The sequence below is a fragment of the Gigantopelta aegis genome, chromosome 5 (assembly GCF_016097555.1).
Source record: "Gigantopelta aegis isolate Gae_Host chromosome 5, Gae_host_genome, whole genome shotgun sequence".
Lineage (NCBI taxonomy): Eukaryota > Metazoa > Mollusca > Gastropoda > Neomphalida > Peltospiridae > Gigantopelta > Gigantopelta aegis.
Genome location: NC_054703.1, coordinates 21,155,578 through 21,180,496, shown reverse-complemented (window position 1 = coordinate 21,180,496; position 24,919 = coordinate 21,155,578). Strand labels below are relative to the sequence as shown.

General features: G+C 40.5%; 1 long non-coding RNA gene across 1 annotated transcript in view; it reads left to right on the top strand.

Moving 5' to 3' along the window:
• Positions 1-24,705, top strand: part of LOC121373845 — a 38,294-nt gene extending 13,589 nt beyond the window's left edge. The window contains exons 2-4 of the long non-coding RNA XR_005958146.1: positions 14,429-14,652; positions 18,584-18,679; positions 24,662-24,705. This is a non-coding gene — a long non-coding RNA (uncharacterized LOC121373845). The remainder of the gene's footprint in view (positions 1-14,428; positions 14,653-18,583; positions 18,680-24,661) is intronic.
• The last annotated feature ends 214 nt before the right edge of the window (positions 24,706-24,919 follow it).

The window sequence follows — 24,919 nt, the reverse complement described above, 5'->3', positions numbered from 1 at the left end:
TATCAGAACAATAGAATTAGGGTTGTGCCTAAAGGCAGAGGTGGGTAGTCGACTCCAGAAAAATACGAAAAAAAGTGTTATTTCAAACATTTGTTGAAGAATTTTAACCAGGAGCTTGGTCTGTGTCAACCGAAGATTATCGGGGGTGGTGGTGGGTAGGGCTGGGGTCTTTACTTCCTTTAAAAAAGTATTGAGAAAAAAGAAAATTTGCTTGAGCAGGGAGGAACAGGGAGATATTTCGATCTCCGAAACCTTCCCTCTGGCTGAAGATTATAGGGGGGGGGGGGGGGTTGGAGTTATTCCCTCCCCCCGGAAATTGTATTGAGAAAAAGAAAATTTGCTTGAGCAGGGAGGAATTTCGACCCCCGATACCTTCCCTCTGCACACGCGCCTTCACTTTTGGTATCAAAGAGTCCCAAGGGCAGGATTATTTAGCTTAGTCTGTTAAGTGCTCGCTTGGGGCGTTTGCGTCGCAGGATCGAACCACCTCGGTGGATCCATTCAACTGATTGTGTTGTTTTGGTCTTTTTGTCGTTCCAACCAGTGCACCACAACTGGTCAAAGACTGTGACATGTGTTTTCCTATCTGTGGGAAAGTGCATATAAAAGATCCTTTGAAAAAATCCTCTGATGACTACGTGTCACAATTACCAAATGTTTAATCATTAATTAATCAATGTGCTCTAGTTGTGTCGTTAAAGGACAACAACACCTTTTTAACAAAGTGTCCCACCAAAGCCTGGCTCCTATAAAACTCATAGCACGTTGAAGATCGTCAGAAAAAAAGTTGATTAACGACACCACTAGAGAACATTTTAGTAATCATCGTTACTGGATGAACATTTGGTAATTTGGAAATATAGTCTTAGAGAGGAAGCCCGCTACATTTTTCCATTAGTAGCAAGGTATCTTTTATATGCACCATCACACACAGGATAGCACATACCATAGCCTTTGATATACCAGTCGTGGTGCACTGGCTGGGACGAGAAATCAGATCGTCAGAAGTTCACTACTGCACCATCACACACAGGATAGCACATACCATAGCCTTTGATATACCAGTCGTGGTGCACTGGCTGGGACGAGAAATCAGATCGTCAGAAGTTCACTACTGCACCATCACACACAGGATAGCACATACCATAGCATTTGATATACCAGTCGTGGTGCACTGGCTGGGACGAGAAATCAGATCGTCAGAAGTTCACTACTGCACCGAAGGCAGTTGCTGGAGCTGCAGTATGAATTGTCGCTCCATAAAACTGAATGAACAGAAGAAATTTGTTTTGTTTAACGACACAACTAGAGCACATTAATTTATTAATCACCGTTACTGGATGACAAACATTTGGTAATTTTGACATATAGTCTTAGAGAGGAAACCCACTACATTGTTCCATTAGTAGCAAGGGATATTTTATATGCACCATACCACAGACAGGATAGCGCATACCACGGTATTTGATATACCAGTCGTGGTGCACTGGCTGGGGCGAAAAATAGATCTTCTCTTTCTCTCTTTCTTTATCTCTCTGTTTCAATCTTGATCTCTGCCACTCTCCCTCTTTCCCCGTCTTTCTATGTGTCTCTGTGTTTCTTTCTCTCCTCTGTCTCGCTCAATCTCAATCTCTTTCTGTCTGCCTCAATCTCTTTCTATCTCTCTGTCTCTGTCTCCGTCTGTCTCTGTCACACATTCTCTCTCTCTCTCTCTCTCTCTCTCTCTCTCTCTCTCTCTCTCTCTCTCTCTCTCTCTCTCTCTCTCTCTCTCTCTCTCTCTCTCTCTCTCTCTCTCTCTCTCTCTCTCTCTCTCTCTCAAAATCTCAAAATCTCTCAAAATCTCAATCTCAGTCTCTCGACCAAGTGTCAAAATAATCATATGTTAGTCGCCAAACAGCCGTAGTTTAAAATGTGCTTAGCTGTCATTACTGTAATACTCCTTTTCGTTTTTGTGTAGATTGGCCTGAGGCGTGTTCATAGAGTGCATATTTATTGCTCATGTTAGACATACTCATAAACAGTAAAATAAGCCTTTAAAACCCCGTCAAAACTGACGGAAAGAGACAGTGCTGTCTCGTGGCATTGCGGAAAACCATGCCTCAAATGTTTAACAAATGGATTCGACAAGGACATCCGCACCAAAAGACTTATTTTTATTTCTTCTTTGTTTTCCTTTTGAATGCCCCTCTTCTCCCCCCCCCCCCCCCCCCCCCCACACACACACTAGAATTTGTGTATGAGTGTGTCACGGCAAAAAGGTTCCTCTCTCTCTCTCTCTCTCTCTCTCTCTCTCTCTCTCTCTCTCTCTCTCTCTCTCTCTCTCTCTCTCTCTCTCCCCCCCTCCCCCCCCCCCCCCGACACCTACCTACCTACCTACCAAGTGTAAAAATACCCATACCGTAGCTTTCGTTTCAGGGATGTAATTTTTTAGCCTTTTATCTGATTTAAACTGCGTGCGTACGTGCATGTGTGCGAGAGAGAGTAAAATATTTTAAATATAACATAGGCACGATTTTATTTGAAATGCTGAAACACAACCCTTATTTACATACAGAGTATAGGTGGTGGTTCGGCTTTTTAAAGATCATTTCAACTTTTATTTTGATGAGTATCACAAACTGAAGATATGCTGATGTGTCATTAAACAAACATTCCTTTCCTCTCCAACCAAATAAACTAGTTCAAGGTGATGGTTCTCAAACAGAATACCCAGTTATGATATCACCAGGAAATAGTGGCGACCTTGAACAGACGACATATATACATCACTAAAAGATGAGCACCATCCAACATCAGGACTTCTAGAATATTTATAAAGTCCACTAGCCATGGGATCAGTGCTTTCAAAAATTCACTAGCCACGTTTAAAAAATCACTAGCCCTACTTTACTTTAAAGGCATACTGTCACGGAGTTAAGGACCTTATTTCTCTAAAAGTGGATAATAAATAAAAATTACATTAATTGTTGGAAACCAAATCTAGCTATCGCATCACCTTAACTGAACCATGATGGAGGGAAATCCATGTTATCTCTCTCGGCAATTTTAGTTTTTGAATTATGGACCATTGCCATAATTCAATTATTTTTACAAAATGTCATTAATAAATGGAGTATGGTGGTTATGAAGATGGTTGAATAAAGTACATTTAGGGACAAATCAACTTATTTTTGTTCAGGTAATACTTTGTTAGACCATTAAATAGGTCAGTGGTCTGCGACAGTATGCCTTTAAGTTAATACAATTTTACTAAATAATAGTTATGTAATAATCGGATATGTCACCTAAAGAGGGAGGTAAAACTTAAAACCACTAACATTTGGGGGGGGGGGGGGGGGGGCAGGATATTCATATTTACAAAATAGACAACTGCAATATTTTGCGAAAACATTTCACTAGCCGTCGGGCATGGCAATAAAAGAACTAACAGCACAACGGTGCTTATCCAATCCTGGGCTCCATTCCACGAAGCGATATTAGCCTTTAAGATCACCTTAAGTGCATAACTACTGTATGCACTAAAGGTGATCTTAGCGCTAAGATCGCTTCGTGGAATGGGGCCCTGACTGATATGTTCAGCAATACTAGAATGTGAGTCATTCGATCCAATGGGGGGGGGGGGGGGGGGGGGGGCGTAGCCCAGATGTAAAGCGTTCCGCTCGATGCGCTGTCGGGTTTGGATCGATCCTCGTCGGTGGCCCCATTGGGCTATTTCTCATTCCAGTCAGTGTTCCACATCTGGTGTAACAAAGGCCGTGGTATGCACTATCCTGTCTGTTGGATGGTGCATATAAATGATCCTTTGCTGCTAATCGAAAAGTGTAGTCCATCAAGTGGCGACAGCGGGTTTCCTCTCTCAATATCTGTGTGGTCCTTACCCATATGTCTGACGTAAATAAAATGTGTTGAGTTAAATAAAAACATTTCATTCCTTCGACCCTAGGTTTCTCGGCCATTTGGCATAACTAATCCTTGTACAATGGTCAGTTATTAATGTGCTCTAGTGGTGTCGTTATGTTTATCACTTATTTGTTGCATTTACCATAGTTGGACACCCAACAGCCGATGTATTTTTCGAGCTGGGGTATCGTTAAGCATTCATTCATTCATTCATGACGTCGTTAAACAAAACAAACTTAACTTTTAAATACAACAAAAGAACTCATTATCACTGCTCGGTATATTGTTAGTATCTTTCCTGTATTTTCTGAGTTTTCTGTATTGTAAGATGTTTCCGACTAATAAAATCCTTTAATGTAAAAAAATACGCATTAAATATATTTTCTTGTTTAGAATATCAATGTCTGCATATTCAATATATTTCTGGTCGTCTTAATATTTGTAAGACGCCCAAACTGGATTTTGTCTTCAAATAATTTCCTACGTACGAATGTATATATATATATATATGTATGTATGTATGTATGTATGTATGTATGTATGTATGTATATATATATGTATATATATATATATGTATATATATATATATATATATATATATACAGTCAAACCTGTCTTAAGCGGTCACACAAGGGAGTAGATAAAAGTGGCCGCTTAAGACAGGTGGCCGCTGATTACAGGTTGCCACATATAAACATCTTTAAAACATGTGTTTTACCGTCTGTACTGCTAATTAACGGATGTGTGCTTCACAGTTGACTATAAATCAACTTTTGACATGTCGCTTCCTTCAGAAGAAAAAAATGAAACTGGAATATATTAAATTAACCGTTCTCAACAACTTTGTTTTCTTTTTCCATTTAATTATTTAATTCCTACTTCATGCGGTGTATTGTCATCGTAAGTGAATTTATATATGTCAAGCGTAGCCTTCCCATAGGCACATGGGCGTACATAGGATTTTGAAAAGGGGGGTTCCAAAATAGATTGCAGAGATATTGGGCATATATTTCTATGTTGAGTAAATATAATAATGTCAGATATCAATGTCAGATATATTAAATTATAAAAAAAAGCGATTTCAGGGGGGGTTCGGTCGAACCCATCGACCCCCCCCCCCCCCCCCCCCATGTACGCCCATGAGGCAATTACATGTATTCCAAGTCATACTTTCTTAATTGATACACAGTTGAGATGTTAGGACTGAAAGGGTACTAGCATTGCTGAAGGTGTGAAGATCGGTTATTTGCTGTACCTTATCGCTGTTGTTAAAATATCCCTTTTATATACCAGTAAACGTTTAATGTGGCCGCTTAATACAGGTATTTTAGCGATTTGGGATCCGATTTAGGTGGCCGCTGACCGCGTTAGACAGGTGACCGCTTATTACAGGTGCATTATAAATCGTTTGGGAGGGAAAAAAAGTGGCCGCTTAAGGCAGGTGAGATCTGCATATTGTTCGACAAGGTGTATACATCTTGAAGAGGGCGCCACATTGTCGTGTCTGCTTAAGGTCATGGCACAAAACAAACATTCCTTTTCTTTCGAGTCAGTAAATTGGAATCAGTTTCACAAAGTCTTTGTTGGAGCAAACACACTCGTACGATGTTTGCACGAGGATTTTCACTGTATCTCCAAGTCTTCATACGTGCTGGGCAGGAGGTAGCCCAGTGGTAACGTGCTGGCTTGATGCGCGGTCGGTCTGGGATCGATCCCCGTCGGTAAGCCCATTGGGCTATTTCTTGTTCTGGTCGGTGCACCACGTCTGGTATATGAAAGGCTGTGGTATGTGCTATCATATCTCTGTGATGGTGCATATAAACGATCCCTTGCTACTAATGGGAAAATGTTTGACATCCCATAGCCGATGATTAATAAATCAATATGTTCTAGTGGTGTCGTTAAACAAAACATTTTCATGCACCCATTGTTTTGTATTGGCCGATTATAGTTCAGTCATGAACTGCTACTAGGGTGTATACCACCAAATCAGATCTCATTGACGACAATGGTAACATGTATTTAAAATTGTTACACGCAGAGAAATATATTTGATATGTAATTACAATCGTTAAAAGGTCTCTGTTAGTCGATAGTATGTTAATAATTGCTGCAAACTCAGGAAAGTCCCTTTAATAATTCCCGGTAATCAATGTGCTCTAGTGGTGTTAAACAAAACAAACTTTGTTCGTAAGCGTACGAGACGGGGGGGGGGGGGGGGGAATAACCATTTTATTTACGGTTATATGGCGTCAGACATATGGTTACGGACCACACAGATTTTGAGAGGTAACCCGCTGTCGCCACTTCATGGGCTACTCTTTCCGATAAGCAGCAAGGGATCTTTTATTTGTGCTTCCCACAGGCAGGATAGCACAAACCATGGCCTTTGTTGAACCAGTTATCGATCACTGGTCGGTGCAAGTGGTTTACACCTACCCATTGAGCCTTGCGGAGCACTCACTCAGGGTTTGGAGTCGGTATCTGGATTAAAAATCCCAAGCCTCGACTGGGATCCAAACCCAGTACCTACCAGCCTGTAGACCGATGGCCTAACCACCACACCACCGTGGCCGGTTGGGGAAAGGGAGACAGGCGGTAAGAATACACGTTGAGCAACGTGATTCTTGAAGGGCCCCAAATAGAGAAGGAACCGATATGTCTCTACGACATTAATTCTGAATGAGCGCGCCTGTCACTCGCAGACTAATTTCCTGACAGATTACGGACACCTAGAATTGACGTTGATGAAATATATCGAGCCTTGGGAATAGAAAACACGTCTGCTTTTCTCAAGCAGCTAAGTGATGGTGGCTCTTTAAACTCGTGGGCGTCGTTTTGGTAGCTTTATAAACGGCCTCGGTGGTGTCGTGCTTAAGTCATCGGACATAAGACTGGTAGGTACAGGGTTCGCAGCCCGTTACCGGCTCCACCCAGTGTTTTTAACGACACCACTAGAGCACATTGATTTACTAATCATCGGCTATTGGATGTCAAACATTTGGTAATTTTGACATAAAGTCTTAGAAAGGATACCCGCTACATTTTTCCAATAGTAGCAAAGGGTCTTTTATATGCACCATCCCACAGACAGGATAGCACATACCACGGCCTTTGATATACCAGTCGTGGTGCACTGGCTGGAACGAGGAATAGCCCAATGTGCCCACCGACGGGGAGCTTACCAGGAGGAAATTGGGGAAAACGTATTAAAGGAATCCCCGGTCCTGCCTATCTTCATTTCATTTCAACTTTTTTCTTGTTTATATCCAATTAAGGTTCAAGCACGCTGTCCTGGGCACACACCTCAGCTATCTGGGCTGTCAGTCCAGGACAGAGGGTTAGTTGTTGGTGGTTAGTGAGAAAGAAGAGGGTGTAGTGGCCATTGATCCCTTAAGAACTCGCTCTGGGTTGGAGCCTGTACCGGTCTGCGAACCCTGTACCTACCAATCTGTAGTCCGATGGCTTAACCACTGCGCCACCGAGGCGGGTCCATTCACACAGGATGCCCTACCGCAGTACTCAAAACAAGTTAATCATAGGCATAGGGTTTTACGTGCACATTCAGAGCAAGCTTTTGTAGCGCACGCCTGTTATGGGCACAGGAAAAAGGTTGGGGTAGGTGGGACAGAGGACCTCCCGCACTGACAGGTGCAAGGGATTACCAGCAGCCCGACCGGAGTCGGTAGTGTGTGGGGGTGGGATGGTGTGGTAGGGGCAAAACACGTTGCCTATCAAGTTGAAATATGGCTCAATAATGAAGCGAGTTAACAAAATGTACACACTGCAGAGGGGTGGGGATGGACTTTTAATGCAGACAACCAGTCCAGGGTTCCTGTGTAGTTTACCATAAGTGTGGTCCCCATGGTCTACACCGGCCTTGGTGACGCAGTGATTAAGCCATCGGACTACAGGCTGATAGGCACAGGGTTCGCAGCCCGAGTTCTTAAGGGCTCAGTGGGTAGGTGTAAAACCACTACACCCTCTTCTCTCTCACTTACCACTAACTCACTAGCAACTAACCCACTGTCCTGGACAGACAACCCAGATAGCTGAGGTGTGTGCCAAGGAAGGCGTGCTTGAACTTTAATTAGATAAAAGCACGAAAATAAGTTGGAAAAAAAAACCCCTGTTAAGTCTACTTCTCCGTTGGTCTTAATTGGTCTTACGTGCTAAGATCATAGCCTCTATTAGAAACATACTTATCTGCCCTTGATTTGCATGTGCGCTAAGCGGCCCGAACATCTACTAAATTATTTCCAGCGCGTTTACGCTCCAGTCGCTTGCAACAAAGGCCCTTTGTTACTACTGAATCGTGGAGTAGTCATCGACTTGTTCTTTTATTTTTTGACTTAATAAAGTTTCCTGTTACTATTATTGGTCGTCAGATTGTGTGCAATATGTTTTGTGATCAACAGGAATAGTTACGAACACGTCTTTGGGAGACCAAGATAAAGGGGCTCACTGATGATTACCTGCGTAATAATGGACAATTCGGATACAGTCTTTGTCTTGGGTCTGCTTAGTAAAATGATATTACACGAGGTCTATTCGAGTACTATATTAACTCATAACCCCTATTCAAACTTTCAAACTAATCCTTAAATATCGTTCACTAAAATGTTCATTAAAATGTTATCTTTTCTGATAGTTTTATAAAATGTTTCATCGTTTTATTTGTTATTCTGTTAATATAATATATGGAATGAAATGTGGTTGGTCCAGTCTACTTCTCCGTTGGTCTTAATTGGTCTTACGTGCTAAGATCATAGCCTCTATTAGAAACATACTTATCTGCCCTTGATTTGCATGTGCGCTAAGCGGCCCGAACATCTACTAAATTATTTCCAGCGCGTTTACGCTCCAGTCGCTTGCAACATTGTAGTCGCCTGACTAGTGAGTCATTTGAACAATTTATTTTACTATTTTACCAAATGGAGACAGGCAGTGAATATTTATGCTTGCAAGTCAGAGGAATGCAGTACATCGAAATGTTTACGTTATTGTCAGAATTAAAGGCTCAATAAAAGCTCCTGGCCTGTGTGCCAGCTTATAAAAACAGCAAAGCATAATGTGACTACAATGTCATTGTGTTCTCTAGTTTTAACTAAAGATCTCATAATAAATTGATTACCTTATGTTTTGTCTTATTATAGTCTATCTACAACACAATATTAAAGCGAGAAGCTGGTATCTCACAACAGTTTTCTTCACTAATTTTTCTCTCTATTTCGTTATTTACATACATATTTCGTTCCGTTTTGAGTTTACCAAAATCTATCTGGTGATATTTTAAATAAAATAATTGCATTCCTTGCCCTTAAAAATGTACAGTTAGACCAAAACCTTACGACCCTAGGTAGCATGTGTGTTGAGTTATTGGTCCTAATGAGTTTTGGGTGGGTTTTTTTTTTTTTACATGGTGGCCATCTTGGAATCCAATCTGGCCACTATAATGTATGTTGGACAATTGGTTCCTATTAGAAGTTGAAAATTGAGGCATTGGTAACATGTAGACCAAATTTTACGCTTTTGTCCGGAACATCCATATCATTTTACTTGACTGCTTAAAATATATAATGAAAACGGGCGCCATTTTGATGACGTCATTTTTGCATGTTTACCCTACAGGGATTCTGGATAATTTTCACTTGTGAGATAGTCCGGACATCCATGTATACTATCAAATAGCAAAAGTAAGCTGTATCCTGACCGGACGCGAGCCTCGCTCGCATTGCTCGCGTCTGGTTAGGATACTGGTTAAAGGGACATTCCTGAGTTTGCTCCTTTGTAAGATGTTTCTCTTAAAGGGACATTCCCGAGTTTGCTGCATTGTAAGATGTTTCCAACTAATAACATATTTCTACGATTAAACTTACATATTAAATATATTTTCTTGTTTAGAATATCAGTGTCTGTATATTCAATCTATTTCTGGTCGTCTTAACATTTGTAAGGAGCCCAAACTGGATTTTGTCTTCAAATAATTTCGTACGTACGAATTCTTTTGTTTAGGAAATAAAACGAAATTTAACTAAGTACAAATATTAGAACGGTCAGAAACACGTTTAATATACAGCCACTAATATTTTATGCAGCAAAATATATTTGGTATGTAATTACAATGGTTAAAAAGTTTCAGTTAGTCGATAACATCTTTAAAAATTGCAACAAACTCAGGAATGTCCCTTTAACAGGGGTAGTACGGTAGTGCCACTTGACCCCCAAACTGAGGCTCTGTGTTCACGCCTGAGACACACACCGATAAAGCTACACCAAACTGCAGGTGCGACACGGGAAACTGTGAAATAGACAGTTTTAATACTCTAGAACAAAATTAGGCTTGGGCAAATAAATACTGGTTTTTTACATTAGATAAATATGCCTCATCATTTCTATGGTTATTTGTGGTCACTGAACACGAATCCGGTGGACTTTTTTGTAAACGACAACTTTTTATATCCGGAACTTTAATTTATTCAAAATGGCGGCAAAATTTCATCTCATTTGTGTATTTTGTAGCATTTACATCCTACACCCCATGTAATATATCTATATATGGATTTTCTGGGTGGCATAACACGTAAATGACATTTTCAAATGGCATAGATTTCATATAGAGGTTTTTCCTGCCTTTTTGCACTACAAATGTCACTTTCCCTACGGGATATCATGGAATTTTAATATTTTACTAGCAGCTTGAGTGAACAATTTGTATGTGGGTCATGTCTTCACCATATTTAAAGGGAGATTCCTGAGTTTGCTGCATTGTAATAGGTTTCCGACTAATAAAATATTTCTACGAGTAAACTTACATATTAAATATACTGAACAAAATAAGAAACTTCCGCTAACTTTGCTTGAACATAACTTGATGGAAACAAACCGGGGGAATAATTGTTATATATGCGTTTAAAGAGTGTTCCATGATGCATCGTTTGGTGCAAAAATCATGGCCATAGGTTAACAGAAACTGGGAGAAATTTTGACCAAGTGTGGTAGGGGTTAAAAAACAACTCACCCACTTAATAACGGGTATGACCACCTCTTGAATTGACCACTGCAGTGCATCGCAGGCGCATAGAATTGACTAAAGTGTTGATTTCTGCCTGTGGAGTATTGTTCCATTCCTGAATGAGCGCTTGACGAAGTTCGTTGACGTTAGCGGGTGGGTTGGGACGCCGCCTCAATCGTCTGTCCAGACTATCCCAGACATGCTCGATGGGGTTGAGATCAGGACTTTTAGCGGGCCAGTCATCAATGAAATCAATGTTATTTGTCCTAAGAAAATTTACAGTGTCTCTAGCTGTATGAGAGGTGGCATTATCATGCTGAAAAATCGAGATGTTGGCGTTGTTATGGAACAGAGGAATGACGTGATGAGCGAGAATGTCATCGCGGTAACGTTGAGCATTTAAATTGCCATCAATGACGACTAGTGGTGAACGATAACCATGGGCAATGGCTGCCCAGACCATGACACAACCCCCACCCCCGAAACGATCTCGTTCAAGAACACAACAGTCAGCATAGCGTCCATTTCTCCTACGGTAGACGCGCACCCTGCCATCACCACGTTGTAAAGAAAATCTGGATTCATCCGAAAAAAGAACGGTATTCCAGCGTCGTCGTATCCAACAAGCGTGTACACGTGCCCAATTAAGACGATTTAGACGATGACGTTGCGTTAAAACGCATCCGACGTAAGGACGTCGTGCATGTAAACCGTTCTCCCGCAGACGATTACGAACAGTTTGCCCACTGATTCGGTTATTATGAAAACCAGGTGTTTTAGCAGCAGTAGCAGTGGCAGTTTGGAATCGATTGCGCAAATGCGTGTTCATGATATAGCGGTCTTGACCACGCGTTGTAACACGCGGACGTCCACGACGTGGCAAGTCGTTGGTGCTTCCTGTCGTTCGAAATCTTACGCGAAGATTTCGTATCGCTCGACTACAACTCCCAACATGCCTTGCAACGTCTTCTGTAGACATGCCAGCATCAAGCATGCCAATCGCCCGTTCGCGTAAATGATTGGGTATTCTTGGCATACTAAAAATGCTACAATGTGAAAAACGTTAATTTGTTTACAAATTTTGAAGCGTTTTCGTTCACTTGACAACAATGTGAGTAACACAAGTAAAACAAATTGACCGAATACTACACGGGACATGTCGAACCATGCATGCACGTGCAAATTGAATTTCACGTTGTGGGCGATTAACAGTGCAAAAACAATCGATAAAATTCATGAATCCTGATAATACAGCTCAAGGCTAATCACTACCTATATAATTTCATTACACAATGAATTTTTTAACACAACAAATACTATATGTACAAATCGGAAGTTTCTTTTTTTGTTCAGTATATATTTTCTTGTTTAAAATATCAGTGTCTGTGTATTCAATGTGTTTCTGGTCGTCTTAATATTTGTAAGAAGCCCAAACTGGATTTTGTCTTCAAATAATTTCGTACGTACGAAAAAAAAAATATATATATATATATATAAAAATATTAGAACAATCAGAAAGACGTTTAATATAGTCACTAATAGTTTATGCAGGAAAATATATTTGATATGTAAATACAATCGTTAAAAAGTATTTGTTAGAAGATAATATCTTAAAAAGTGCAGGTAGTACTAAACCAAATAACTTCCGGCTGGGTCAAAGTTCGGCTGGGTCAAAGTTCGAGGTGCACCGAACTTTTGATAGAGAAATGAACACCACAAGTCCTGTGATTGGTTATAAATGTGAGTGTGTTGGTTGTAAAAAATAATAGTTTCATCTGGGTAAAAAAAATTTGCAATTTTATTTCATCTAGTACCAATGTGTCAAGTAGCCTTGTGCTTGAAACATGTATGGGGTACCTGTAAAAAAAAGTACTCGAATTTTGTGCGAAACTAGGGTAGTCATAGACGCTACCCGTTATCTCAGAAACGAGCAGCTTGACCCCCATTTTTTTCTGATTCACTTTAAGTGTAAGGGGTGGTAGTATTTATATCCGTGGCGTTTATGTCGGTTGATACGTTGCAGGTAGGAGTTTTAGCCACATATGTTACTATTGTCGTCTATGGGATTTGATTTGGTAGTATACACCCTGCAGCAAACTCAGGAATGTCCCTTTAATACCGAAACATGGGTCTATACCTTTATTGTTGAAAAAAGTGTGGACAGAATGTTAAACTTGTTCGGCGAGTCCTGTCAACAGGCTCACGGATACCAACCAAAACGATAACTGTTTCACAGTTGCCTATCTTATAAGTAGCACGCTTTCTATATATTAAGTACCAGAAGAAAAGACAAAGGCTCTCTGGCTACGCCCCAGGTGTTTTCAAAACATGTTCAGTACAACACGGGCAATGCTATGCGACATTACACCTTCCATTCTGGAAGATTATGTTCCTTTGACTGGCATACGAAAAAAATATGTGAACAGAGAAGGAACGTAGCATAAGAGAAGAAGCAGCACGAAAAGAAGGGAAATTAATTCTGCCACAGGGGTTAATTTATTTTTAGATTTTTAGAGAATCCAGTCGGTGAGTTGTAAAGGAGTCTTGTGTACTGTTTGGATATACATTATGTCAATGTTGGAGGTGTGGCTGGTGTCAGTGTCAGGCTGAATGATGGTTATTCAAACAGACTGATAAGGTTTAGTAAAAGAAAAGAAAGAAATGTTTTATTTAACGACGCACTCAACACATTTTATTTACGGTTATATGGCGTCAGATATATGGTTGACCACAAAGATATTGAAGGAGGAAACCCGCTGTCGCCACTTCATGGGCTACTCTTTTCGATTGGCAGCAAGGGATCTTTTATATGCACCATCCCATAGACAGGATAGCACATACCACGGCCTTTGGTGTACCAGTCATGGTGCACTTGCTGGAGCGAGAAATAGCCCAATGGGCCCACTGACAGGGATCGATCCCAAACCGACCGCGCATCAAGCGAACGCTTTACCACTGGGCTACGTCCCGCTCCGCATTATTAATCAGTAATTGACATTTTAAAATATTTTCTTGATTTTGGCTTTGAACTACTCTCATACTTAATTTTTCTGTATTTCTCGTAAGTCTAAGCATGTTTTACAACCCCCAAAACCTATATATTGATATATTACACGGATTAGCTCTAAAAACGTTTAAATTCATGTCAAATGATGAAATTTGGCCACCATTTTGAATAAATTACATTTCTGGATATAAAACTTGGCCGCAGACCACAAATTCCACCAGATTCGTGTTCAGTGACCCAAATGGCCATAGAAAATTGCTAGGCATCAGGGCCGTACCCTGACCAAATCCAGGGGGGGGGGGGGGGGGGGCACTAAATTTTATCAATAATTTTTAACATACTATAAAGATTAAACATTTCTATGCTATTACTGGAGATATATGAAGAAAAAAAAAAGGACAAGATTCTCGGGGGGGGGGGGGGGGGCAGCTCCCCCCCCCCGGAGGGTACGGCCCTAGGCATAAAAATTCGACCTGGATTTCACACAGATGCTGTTTTGTTTCAGGACCTGCCTACCATGACCAAGGTTTGATTATCATTGGTGGATTTTCACAGTGACGCGTTCCCTCATTATCATAAGTTGCTGTATTAAAGTCAAAGTGACAGCCGACTGATCGTCAGAGGTTATAGATTTTAGCAGAAGTGCCTGTATTGTTTCGAGGCATTATGGGAAACCCGGCAGATTTGTCCGACACCGAAGAAGAGCATCGAGAACGAGGCTCCCATGGGGTATGTATCATGATTATTAAAGGTACATATTAAATTATAGTATTCAAAAAAGTAAAAATACTTATAAATAAATAACAAATATTTAAAAAAAAAAAACCTAACTAACAATATATATATGATATACTTCTGGTGGAAAATTGTACACATATTATATACTCTGTCAAAAAAGAAGCGCATAGGTGATAGGGAAAGAAGAAAAGTGTTTGATTTTACAAAATATTGTTGTTGTTTTTGTACAATGTTGCAGAATGACCATGTTTGTTAATGTTCCTGGAATGGGACAGCATTTGCAGGAAATTGTCGTGAAATGGTTAGATTTTTGCATGTGAATCTCGGGGAAAAGATTGGGGTAGTGATGGGTATTTAAAGCTGCAATGATGCATCATTTCCATTTCGACGCAGACGAGTTACAAGATGCCAAAACTAAACCTGACGAATCGAAACATTGCAATAGGCCGCCTCCAGCAGTCGCACGCCACATGAACGTCCATCGGAGCACCATTTCACGTCTCTGGGACAGGTACCAGCAGTTTCAATCAGCTGAAGACCGGCCCAGAAGTGGAAGATCTCGCATAACAACTGCAGCACAAGATCGCTACATCCGGGTTCTGCACTTGCGTCACCAAACTGCCACAGCAACGAACACTGCTGGACGCATACCTAGTTTCAGAAGGGTGTATGCACAAACCATTCGGAACCGACTTCGAGAAGCTGGTTTACGGGCTAGGAGACCGTATGTTGGCCCCGTCCTGCAACATCAACATCGACATTTACTTGTTCGCTGGTGCACGAATGTACAGGGGTGGAACTTGGGAAACTGGCAGCGAGTATGGTTCAGCGACGAGTCACGTTTCCTTCTACAGCGACGTGATGGACGACAACGTGTTTACACACGCTGCAATGAATGTTTTGCCAACAACTGCGTCGCCCATGTTGATAGATTCGGTGGAGGGAGTGTCATGATGTGGGGAGCCATCTCATACACCGGCAGAAGGGAACTTGTGTTCGTACAAGGCAACCTGACAGCTGTACGCTATCGAGATGAAATTCTTCGCCGTCAAATGCTATATATTTTGGATCGACAGAGAGATCTCTTTCAGCAGGACAATGCCAGGCCGCATACGGCACGTGTAACAATGGATTTCCTACAGAATGAGAGCATCAATGTGCTGCCATGGCCATCAAGATCGCCAGATCTCAACCCCCATTGAACATTAGATTCTATGGGACGAACTGGACAGACGTGTACCACTGTACGCAAGCGTGACCCGTAGCCTCAGACGCTTCCGCAACTGCCACATGCACTGCAGGAAGAATGGGCTAGGATTTCACGTGCACGGATTCAGAGACTCATTCAGTCTATGCCAAGGAGATGTCGCGCAGTGATTGCTGCTGGTGGTGGCCACACAAATACTTATTTCAGCGCCCTCGTGTGACGCTGTTCGGTGACGAAAACGCCTCCATTGCCGTCAGTCCATAGCAAGAACATTGTCACATGCTCATGTCAAATGTGACTGTGATACGATCATAAATAAGGAAATTATGCCACTTTGTATTAAAGAGAGAATTCCATGAATATTTCGCCTATGCGTTTCTTTTTTGACAGAGTATATTTCTTTAAAGGGGCATTCCTGAGTTTGCTGCTTTGTAAGATGTTTCCGACTAATAAAATATTTCTACGATTAAACTTACATATTAAATATATTTTTTTGTTTAGAATATCAGTGTCTGTATATTCAATGTGTTTCTGCTCGTCTTAATATTTCTAAGAAGCCCAAACTGGATTTTGTTTTCAAATAATTTCATACGTACGAAAAAAGAATATTTTAGGAAATAAAATGAAATTTAACCTAGTACAAATATTAGAACGATCAGAAACACGTTTAATATACAGCCACTAATATGTTATGCAGAGTGAATGACTGTTGTAAACCCGAGTAAACTCGGGACAGATAATTCATAATTCCTCGTAGCGAGTTGGTTATTCTCTTTTTTACCCATTGTCAATTTTAACTGATTTTTAATGTAAAAATTCCTCTGCAGTCTACAACAAAGCCATCAGCCATTACGTCATATAATCTTACGCACATTACATAACGTAATGTAAGTGACATCATAGAATAACGGCATTCTTTTCACAGCCAAATGTTTACAGTACAAAATAATACAACTGTATTTGCATTTGAAAATAATTATTTTTATATACTAGAAACTACTAAAGCCGCTGCTTATGAAAATATACCATTTCATGTTTACGAAACAAATGAGTCCATTTGTTTTTGTAAATCTTTGTAGATCGAATAACGTATGTGTAATCTGACTCATGAATGGAAATATTATATGAATGAAAGTGAAGTTCCGGCCATGGCAAGCAACCAACCAAACGTCGTGATTTTTAAGCCAGCCAATCAGTGGTTGTAGAAGCAATCTGCACACTGTGCAGAGATCGAAAAAATATTACCCCGTATATACCATATGGGTAATAAATATTAATATTGCGCAAGCTATTCCTACTCTAATATAACAATAATCCTATGTTTGACGTTAAATACTTTTACGTCAAATGGGAAGTCATTACGTAAAACAGATCATGGGAAGAACATTACAAACTGATTTATGAATTGTGTAGTTTTAACTAAATAAGTTGTGCCGTTTGTAATTAGAAGAATTGTTCGTCATTTTGTTGTGAATTTATCGATGTATAACAGTCACAGATGTATAGTCCGCCCCATCATTCTGTTAAAAAAAACAATGTTTTTGGTAAATAATTTTGGTTTATGTAATTTGTAACTGTTATACATCGATAAATTCACACAAAACTTACAAACAATTCTTATTTAAATATAGACAAATTTAAAGGGACATTCCTGAGTTTGCTGCACCTTTTAAGATGTTATCGACTAAGAGAGACTTTTTAACGATTGTAATTACATATCAAATATATTTTTCTGCATAAAATATTAGTGGCTGTATATTAAACGTGTTTCTAATCTTTCTAATATTTGTACTAGGTTAAATTTCATCTTATTTCCTAAAATATAGTTTTTTCGTACGTACGAAATTATTTGAAGACAAAACCCAGTTTGGGCTTCTTACAAATATTAAGACGACCAGAAACATATTGAATATACAGACACTGATATTCTAAACAAGAAAATATATTTAATATGCAAGTTTAATCGTAGAAATATGTTATTAGTCGGAAACATCTTACAATACAGCAAACTCAGAATGTCCCTTTAATACTACACTTCGCGGAATAAACAAATATACCTTTATATTTAATGTGCGTTTATTGACCCGGATGCAACTCTCGCTAGGCGAACAGCACTTGCAAATGTTCGAGCTAATCCCTGCAATTAAGAAACTGTTCACGGCAAAAAAAATACCTAAAACAACATTGGGGAAAAAAACATGAATATAGCTGAAGGCAAAAAAACCCAAATGTGACTGAGAATTAAAATCTCCACTGTAATCTCCACGGCATTGCCGATTGTCGATTGCCGTGAACAATTGCAGGGGTTAGGCCTATACGAGGGAAGGGAAAAAAAGAAAGAAATGTTTTATTTAACGACGCACTCAACACATTTTATAGACGGTTATGTGGCGTCAGACATATGGTTAAGCACCACACAGATACTGAGAGAGGAAACCCGCTGTCGCCACTTCATGGGCTACTCTTTTCGATTAGCAGCAAGGGATCTTTTATATGCACCATCCCACAGACAAGGTAGTACATACCACGGCCTTTGATATGCCAGTCGTGGTGCACTGGCTGGAACGAGAAATAGCCCAATGGGATCACCGATGGGGATCGATCCTAGACCGACCGCGCATCGAGTGAACGCTGTACCACTGGGCTACGCCCCGCCCCACGAGGGAAGGGAGTTTCTATGTTTTTCTGAATTTGTTTTCTTTGTTATTATTTCAGAAAGTTACGCTGTCACTTCTTGTGGCAATATTCGGAGCCGCCATGGGTTCGTTTCAGTTCGGCTACAACACGGGGGTGATCAACTCGCCAGAAGCAGTGAGTGTTCATAAGCAATTTTCTCTTCTTTCTTTCATCTTTCTTTCTATCTTTCTTTCTTTCTTTTTTTTAATTTCCTCAGCCACTTTTCTTTTTCTCTCTTGAATTCCATCTTATTAGACCTCTACTGGTTCAACCGAATTGGACTATCTAGGTTTCATCCCTGTCTGTGTGTATGTATGTATGGCTGTCTGTCTGTCTGTCAGTCAGTCTATCCCACATAAGGTTTTCCGGATTGCTTTTCACACTGCCTCGTGGTACAGGGTTTGCATCCCGGTACCGGCTCCAATCCAGAGCGAGTTCTTAAGGGCTCAGTGGGTAGGTGTAAGGCCACTACACCCTCTTCTCTCTCACTAACCACTAACCAACCAATAACTAACCCACTGTTTTGGACAGACAGCCCAGATAGCTGAGGTGTGTGACCAGGACAGCGTGCTCGAACCTTAATTGGATGTAATCACGAAAATAAGTTGAAATGAAATGCCATAACCTACTACGACTAGCCATCATTAGTGCTGTGGGTGAGACCAGCCTTATGAACGACAGTGGACATTGTTACGATGCAGAGTGAGTGCAGGGAAGTACAAAGAACTGTAGGGGGCAGGACGTAGCCCAGTGGTACAGCGCTCGCTCGACGCGCGGTCGGTGCGGGATCGATCCCCATCGGTAAGCCCATTGAGCTATTTTTCCCTCCAGCCAGTGCATCGCGACTGGTACATCAAAGGCTGTGGTATGTTTTATCCTGTCTGTGGGATGATGCATATAAAAGATCACTTGCTGCTAATCGAAAAGAGTAGCCTATGAAGTAACGACAGCAGGTTTCCTCTCTCTCAATATGTCTGGTCCTTAACCATACACATGTATGCAGGGCGCAATACTGCGAGTGAAACACTCGCATATGCGAGTGAAATTCTGTTATGGCGATTTAAATTTTCAAAACACTAGCCTTTTGGCGAGTGGATTATTTTTTCAGAATGAAGCTGTCACTGGAACATTTATTTCACTAATCAGTCAGACGACACATATACTAATGATCGAAACTGTAAACATACACTTCTGCATTTTGCTCTGTTTGCGGATATCACACTCGGAGCTCTCCGGCCGACTTGACGATCTAGGTGTTCGGAAAACCTAAAGTTAAGCTAAATGTTACATGGCGGGAATATGCTAAATAAATTTTAAAAAAACGTTCGAGAAAGTTGTTGGTAACGATAGCATATCGTGAACAAAAATAAATAAATAAATAAAATACGTCCTAGTTTCGGTAACTGTAGCCGTCGGTATACTTGTCGGAATCGCGTAACCCAATTAAAAAACGGTTTACAAAGGAAAGTAAAACAAAATAGGGCCTAATTGATGATTTGTTTCTGGATTCTTGGAAACGGATTATTTATGAGTTATGTCGACTGGAAACAAGAAACCTGCGACTATAACTGCATATTTCCAGAGAAATTCCATTACGCCTGTAAGTAAACGTGTTTTAGACGATGAATCTGGTGGTCAAACAGACACGAAAAAACAAAAAAAACACGGTGAAGTTCAAACAGAGCGTTCATTTCGAGAATCCTGGTTATTAGATTTTGAATTTTTAAGATACGATAAAAATAAGAATCACATGTATTGCGAATACTGTCGTAAAGCGGGTACCGGTTTAGCGGGTACTACTGATTTTGTTGCTGGATCTAACAAATTTAAACGTGAAAACATTCGTTCACACAGTGAAAGTCGTCGTCAAACAAGGTGCCGTGACCACATTCTCAATTTAACACTGAAGCAACCAGTTCAACAGTCTAAAATTGCAAAAGAGTTTAATGCCATTGAGACAAAGTCTGACGAAAATACTGTCACAGAGCTAAAGGTTAAATTTAACACAGCTTATTGCATAGCCAAAGAAGAAATGTCTTTCAAAAAATATAAAACTCTTTTAATCCTACAAAAGAAAAACGGTCTTGCTATTACACCAGGATATGCTAATGATGTGAAGTGTGCCGAAATGCTTTCAACGATTGCTAAGACAATAAAGGAAAATAGTGCAAAAGAATTAGCTCAAGCTAATTATTTTTCACTGATGATAGATGGTGCAACAGACAGTTCCATATCCGAGAATGAGGTGATATATGTTCGCTCATTAAATAAATCTGGTCTCCCAGAAAATAAATTGTTAGCACTTAAGGAACTAGAACATGCCCATGCCGATGGTGTTGTGTCTGCAATTAAAGATGCTGTCTCTGAAATGGGATTAGGTGAAGATTTAAAAACTAAACTGGTTGGTTTCTGTGCTGATGGTGCCAGTGTAAACATGGGGCAGAGAAATGGAGTTGTGGCAAAGTTGCGAGAAATTACCCCACATTTAATTGATTTCCACTGCATGGCTCATTGGTTAGAATTGGCGTTACTTCAGCTACAAAACAAGAGTCCCATGGTTCTAGCAGTTTCAGATTGTTTGCAGTTGATATGGAAGACTTATCATCCCTAAGAGCAAGAGGGAACTCAAAACGATTGGTGATGAGTTGGAAGCTAGGATATACAGCCCAACACCAGTGAAGGGAACTAGGTGGGTCCCTCATCTTGACAGGGCATTGAGAGTCTTTCTTGAGGGGAAGAAGGGTGGAGATTTGGCATCCGACTATGGTCACTATGCAGCAGTATGCACTCACATGGAAAGTTTAGCAGCTACCAGTAAAAACATTGACATTAAACAGAGAGGTAACAAGAGTTAAAAAGCAGATGACAAGTTTAAAATTTGTTGCATTCTGCCATTTCCTTGCAGACCTTTTTGGAGAGGTGGCTTTGTTGAGTCTGAAGATTCAGTCAAGGAATCTAATACTACCCACTGTAGTATCAGCAATTCAGGATTGTGTGGAAACCACCAGCATCATGAAGGATGCACCCATTTCTGGTGGGCTCCAGGAGAAATTTCTTATGTGTATGGAAGGTCAGAAGACAAATGACTCTGAATTCTGTACATTCCAGGGGATTGAGATGAAGGGAGACATAATGGAATATGAAGACACATTATCACAGGCTGTTGGAAAAACTGTTGACATAACTGTTAAAGAATTACAGGATCGATTTCAAAATCTTCTTGGAACCAATAAAGATGGTGGTGCTCAGGATGTGAAAAAATTCAACATTTTTCATCATGACACATGGCCAGACTCAAAAAAAGAGCTGATGATATTTCGTAATCAGGACATTGAAGTGTTGTCTAACTGGTTTGAGGCCCCCCTGAGGGCTGCTGCATGTGACATCGAAGTTATTCCAACTGAATGGAGGCAGCTGAAAGTGCTGGTGTCAAATTCCTTTAAGGATAAAGCCTATTCTGATCTGTGGCAGCTGCTACTGAGGAAAGAGCCTTACAAAGATGACTTCAGAAATGTGCTTCATCTAGTTGAGATAATGCTCGTTCTTCCCATTAGTTCAGCAGAGTGTGAAAGGGCCTTTTCCGCCCAAAAACGGATCAAGTCAGATGTCAGAAGTAGCTTGTCTGTAGGGAGATTGTCAGATCTAATTCTTATCTCAGCTGAGGGACCTGAACTGGCTGAATTTGATACTGCGGATTCTGTGACTAAATGGCTGTCTTCTGGTACAAGGAAGCCTACAGGGTGTGTGGGTCAAAATGAATGGCCACAGGACATTGTCTCAGCATAACCATCTTTCCCCACTACAACCACCATGTCCTACTTACAGCTAATGCAATCACGACTAGTAGCCTCTCCAAGACATATGATGTAATCTTGTTTATGGGGAGGTAGACCATTATGCTTTTAACATTCTACTGAAGAAACTGTTGTGTTTGTAGGGCAGAATTTTAATGGCACACTAAATATTAAACATTAATGACTTGAACATTTTCTTCACTGCTGGTGCATCTTGAACATACCCGTGAGAAAAATAAACAACACAGGATGAGGTTGGTGTTTAAAGTTCTTTAATTATGTTATTATAATTATCCATACTAATACATGTACTTCATATTTTGCCTGGCGAGTAACAATCTCTAGTTGGCTAGTATTTTTTTTCATTCACTAGCCAGTTGGCGAGTAAATATAAAGTTCTGCTTTGCGCCCTGGTATGTCCGGCACCATATAACCGTAAGCTAAGTTAAGGGAGCAATTAATTACTCCTTTAATTTTTTTTTTCTTGATAAGGTCTGCCACAGTGACGAAAGTTAAAGTTTGTTTTGTTTAGCGACACCACTAGAGCTATTGGATGTCAAACATTTGGTCATTTTGATAAATAGTCCTAGAAAGGAAACCCGCTACATCTTTCCATTAGTAGCAAGGGGTCTTTAATATGCACCATTCCACAGACAGGATAGCACATACCATGACCTTTAATTGATATTTTTGTCATGGTGAACTGGCTGGAACGAGAAATAGCCCAATGGACCAACCGACGGGGATCGATCCCAAATCGACCGCGCATCAAGCGAGCGATTTACCACTGAGCTACGTCGGTCCCGTCACCGCCACGGTGAAGAATGCCATCTGCAAATGAACGAGCCTGATACTTTATTTTGTACTGGATTTTGTATTGTACATGTATGACTACATGTATATAGTCACTATGACATTGTACTCACAACATGCAGGGATAAATTTTGTTTCCAAATTCACCAAGGTTATTTTCAGTGCATTAGTGTTTAATAATAGCTGGTAAAGAGTTGTACACATGCAGAAATGCATTCCAAGTAATTTTTATCTAATTGCAGCTTAACATTCCATTGATTTTTAGGTGAAATGTTTTGATGTTAGCATGTTTGTACTTAATTTGGGCCTGCCTATTTTGAGCACACCCTTTCAAATTAAAAGAAAAAAAGAAACGTAGGTTTTACGTGCACATTCAGAACAAGCTGTTAATTTGTAGCGCACGCCGCTCTGAATGAATCTTGTTGCTTTATTTATACTCTTGACAAATGCTTTTACCACAAGCACATAATAATAGAGGTGGGGACAGGATTTAGCTCAGTTTGTTGAGCGCTCGCCTGAGGTGCATGCGTCGCAGGATCGAATCACCTCGGTGGATCCATTAAACTGATGTGGTTGACCTGTGCACCACAACTGGTCAACGGCCGTGGTATCTGCTATCCTGTCTGTGGAAAAGTGCATACAAAACATCCCTTTCTGCTGATGGAGAAATGAAGCGGATTTCCTCTCTGATGACTAGAGTCAGAATTACTAAATGTTTGATATACAATAGCCGCTGATTAATTAATCGATGTGCTCTAGTGGTGTTAACCAAAACAAACTTCTTTTTTTTAAATAGCAGGGGCAGAATGTAGCCCAGTGGTAAAGCGCTCACTTGATACGTTGTCTGAATGAATGAATGAATGAATGAATGAATGAATGAATGAATGAATGAATGTATGTATGTGTGTATGTGTGTGTGTGTGTGTGTGTGTGTGTATATATATATATATATATATAGATATAGATATAGATATAGATAAATATAGATAGATATATATATACCGTTACTACTTAAAGTTTCACGCTATGAGCGATCATCAGGTAACGTGTAACTGCCCTGTCGTTACGTCATGAAGCAGTGACGTCACAACTGGTGCAGTGGGTACGAGCTATTCTTTTTCGGCTTAGCTTAGGTGGCTGTGTTAATCCATGTGGGTGGGTGTCGGCATTTGGATATAAGTTCATTTCTCTTGTTCAGCAAGTTGGTCCCTATAGCTTTCAGTACTTCCAGCTTTTCCTCAATGCATAGATATATATATATGTTTTGTTTAACGACATCACTAGAGCACATTGATTTACTCATTTGTCATAGAGTTATGGCCCTTGAACTTTGGAGATTAAAAACAGTTTTGGACCTGGTATTTGATATATAGTGCTTTAGCAGTACTCTCGAAATGCTTGTTCCGTTTCAATCCCATACATTATTCTGTCTAGAAAAATTATTAATGGCATGTGAAAGTTTCTGCATTTCTTTCATTGTTCAGTATGTTTGTTTGCTGTTTAAGTTCAGAGAATCAAGGACTTAATGAAGAGCAACGCTATGCGACGCACTGGCAGGGGTGTGTGCAGGAAATTTTGCAGGGTGGGGTCGAGGTGTCTGGTGAAGCCCGACACCGCGAGCGCCGCAGGCGTGAAGCCCGTGGTGGGGGGTCTGGGGGGGGGGTCTGCTGGATAGCCGAGCTGCTTTCTGACCACATTCAGAAAAATGTAAAAAATCGGGATATGAAATTTTTTTTCGCCTTGAGCAGGGGGGGGTTTCGACCCCGGA